This window comes from Octodon degus, unplaced genomic scaffold (assembly GCF_000260255.1).
Source record: "Octodon degus isolate 3935 unplaced genomic scaffold, OctDeg1.0 scaffold00005, whole genome shotgun sequence".
In the NCBI taxonomy this organism is placed as follows: Eukaryota; Metazoa; Chordata; class Mammalia; order Rodentia; family Octodontidae; genus Octodon; species Octodon degus.
Genome location: NW_004524581.1, coordinates 24,879,272 through 24,883,030, shown reverse-complemented (window position 1 = coordinate 24,883,030; position 3,759 = coordinate 24,879,272). Strand labels below are relative to the sequence as shown.

Below are 3,759 nucleotides of genomic sequence, written 5' to 3'. Positions count from 1 at the left end.
TTATTATAGACCTTTCTTAACAGGTGCTTGCAGTTTGTTCACTTTTTTGAAAAAATCAAGTTGTATACTTTTATTACAAATCAAAAATGAAGTTCTTAAAAATCTCAACTTGACCAGATAAGAAACAATTTAAAAACCTTTAAAGGTGTATTGAGAAAAACCAGGTTTTTTTAAAAAACACGTTTGTCATTACCAAAAAGAGACGTCTTTAGGTAAAAATAATAAAAACCCCATGCTGCATAGATAATGCAGATAGTTCTAGTTATCTGGTCAACGGGCATAAAGCAAGCACTTACGGTCTTCAGTTCCAATCTTTTGTTCATTTCTTATTGCTGGAATTTCCTATTCGTTTCTTTCTTGCTGGATGACTAAACCGGATGACGGTAGAGATGTTAAGCTGGCGTTTACTCAGCCCCGCCCTGCTCAGCCTTGGGAGCGGACGAATTCTCAGCTGGTGGATCGGCTGCTTTTGTCTCTTTGCCATTTTGTGGTTTAGGGTTTTCTGGGCGTCTGTGTCGGTAATTGAAGTTGCGACGGTACCAACGCTGAGGTGGCTGCTGACCTTGGGTCTCATCTCCTTGATTTTCCTTATCTTCTTCATTGCCATCCTCTCTAGGCTGTCTTTGGCGAGAAGGGACCCTGCGGAATCGTGGTCTATAGCCTCAATACATATTCTGCTCACTTGTCTACCTTGTTCTCCTGCACCCTGGCTGTCAGCACCCTCCATCACTTCTCCTTGCACAGGAGGGTTACAGTACTGTGGCCAACGCCCACAGGGTCTCCTCATGTAGTGAGGTGGGAACCTTCGCCTGCAGTAGGGCCGACGTGGCTGGGCCTGGCCTTCAGGAGCACCCTCGATCCCTCATTCTTTTCCCCACACTGGTAATTCTGCTGGTAATTGCGTGGAGGACCCCTACGACGTGGATAGCATCTATATGGTTACAGTCTGCTGCGTATTTACTGCCTGCAGCTGGAGCTCCACCAGGGCCTGTAACATTCCTGCCTCCGCAACCTTTTCTCCTTCAACAACATCAAACTCCACCCTACACTGTGAAGGTACTTCCTGGGGTTATTCTTCTTTATGGCAGTCTGGTGTACAAATACATCTTCCTTGGTGTCATTCCTGTTGATGAAGCCATATCTGTCCCTTACATTAACCATTGTACTGTTCCCAAAACCTTCGGTGTGATGACCTTCCTGTCCCCCCGCAGGCGCCACCGGCCCGGCCCCCTGCGCTGCTGCCCATGGTGTGGGGCTTGGTGTCAGCGGCTCTGAAGGTGGAGGCGGCGGAGGGGGCGGCGGGCGGCTGCTGGGTCTCGGCCTCGCTGCTCATGGTTGCGGTGACGGTGACTGGGGCCGGCTGCGGCAGCTGCGGCTCCTCCCGGTGTGTGACGGTAACTAGGCCGGCGGCGGCGGTGGGGCTGCTCAGGGCTCTCTGGGGTCCGCTCTCCGCTCCCGCTACCGATCCAACTCTGGAGTGTCTTCCCTGGAGCTATCAGTCAACCTCACTCCCTACGAAAGACCTGGGAGGCAGTTTTCACGGCCACAACAGCCACAGTCCTGCCGCAAGGAGCCATACCTCACCTGCCCTGTGCCTGGCTGGTCAGGGCTAGAGGAGGGAGGGGCACCTTGGTGACTGGCGTCAGGCCAGAAGTTGGGGTCCAAGGCCTTGCAGTTCACGGTCTCCATGGGCCTCAGCAGCCTCAGCTGACGCCTCCGCTGACAGGCCAGCCAGTTCCCGCACCATGAGCTCTGACTGCAGACGAGCGGCCGAAGCACTGCTCCGCACAGTCCTTCCTGCTGAGGGGCCCCTCCCCAATCCTCTCCTTTCTCTGATCAACTCTGCAGTGCCGGCGGATGCGGCCAGAACTAGCTCGTTACGTAACTGCGTCTTCACTGGGGGCGAGCCTCCCTCGTGGGAGAGGCGCCAATTAATAATCTATTATTCATGCCATCCACAGGCTCTCTCCACCGACGATGTCAAAGGAAAGACACGCTACATCTTGAGGACCCGGCAGGCTCTGAAAGCTGATGTCTTCTGAAGGCACCAGCCAGGTCTTAAGCAGAGCATTCCGGCCGCCCAGGGCCCTGCAGGACATCTTTGGGGAGCTACTTTCCTATATTTCTTGCTACCCTAGGTCACCAGTTGAAGGGACATAGAGGAGAGTAGCTACTGGGGCCGAGAAACCCCACAAGGCTCACAAGAGAAAGGTGTGGCAACGGGGACATTTGACCCTTAGCGTCAGGCCAGCTCCCTGACTCAGAGTCCCATTCAGATACTGAAATGGCCTGGGCAAGCAAGGGGGAGGGGTGTGGCCTCCCACCTAAGGGAGCACAAGGCTAAGACACACGTGGCGCATCCCCAGGGAGCCACTGTCTACAGAGAGACAACTCCACCCCCAAAGGCTCTTAAAAGAAGGAACACAGACCCTGTTCCCCCAGACTCTGAAAACATGCTTTCCATGTTCAAGAGAGATGCTTCCTGCTGTCAGGCAGCATCTCTGGGAGGAGGAGGACAGGGAACGAAAGGCATCCCAAGGCTCCCCCTGAAGTTTCCCGGGGCAATCTGGGCCATCTGTGTGTATTACATTTTCACTTAGACGAAAACGATGCTGTAGTCTTCAGCTGAACGTAGCAAACAGAGCGCATCCATTTACTCCTGATCCTTCTCCAGCATCTAAAATGAGAGCGAAAGGAGAGATAAATAAACTAGAGATAATTATTAACTCTAAGAAAATTAAAAATAGCCCATGAAAGAAAATATTATCCTACATGGTTCTTTTTCTAAACAGTATTTATATAACCATTAATGCTAATGAAAACATTAAATACTTATTTTTAACAAAAACTGTGATGTTACTATCCCAGAAGGCTTGTAGAGAGTGTGACTGTGTTGTCGGGGGTGTGATAGAAAGAGTAATGGAAGAAGGCTAAGTACTCGAGCGCTGTAAGCCAACAGATAATGCGTCAAAGAAAAAAAAATCAAGAAGCAACACAAGGAAATAAATACCAGAACTAGCTAGAGGGGTGTCTCAGTTACTCCTCTCTCATTGTGGGGACAAATACCCAATACGCAAAGTGAAGGAAGGAAAGGTTTCTTTAGCTCACAGTTAGGGCAGGTTTCAGTCCATATTTGGCTGGCTCCAAGGCTGAGTGGCCCAGGGCAGAGAGCAACCACTCATGGCAGTGGGCATGCCAGCCTCTCTCCCCTCCTTACATTGTAAAGCAGATTACCCACCACAGGGCAGGGGTGGCACTCACACCTGCAGTCCCAGCATTGGATCAAGAATCAGTCACAAACTCCAGAAGCCACCCCATGACTGCATGAGGCTTTGGGGGGGACTCCTAGACACAAACCATAACAAGGAGTCAGAGGGTGGATCCCGAGGAATACACCAGGGATATGACAGTGGGCACTGCTCTTTTATGCTACAAGCCTATGTGACAGAAACAAAGATCAACATGTTTGTGCATACAGGGAGGAGGGCTGCCAAATCCTTGCTACCCAAAGGATAACTTGTCATGTCCTTAATCCTATCCATGAATAAAGTGTCAAAAGTAGCATGTGAGGACAGAGATCAGCTGGGGGCAGTGGCCACCTCTGTTTCTTCACAGGACAGGAATCTGCAGCCTGCCCAGACTCCCCAGCACACCAGCCATGGACATTCCCACAACAAAACATCCTACCATCAAATGAGAGTCCCGGTCCTCCTTGGCCTTAATTATCAAAAATCAAATGCCTCTTCTTGTCTCCTGCCT

At 50.9% G+C, this 3,759-nt stretch overlaps 1 pseudogene; it reads right to left on the bottom strand.

The window, feature by feature from the left end:
• Positions 1-254: 254 nt before the first annotated feature.
• Positions 255-1,666, bottom strand: LOC111818472 (annotated as a pseudogene).
• Positions 1,667-3,759: the final 2,093 nt, after the last annotated feature.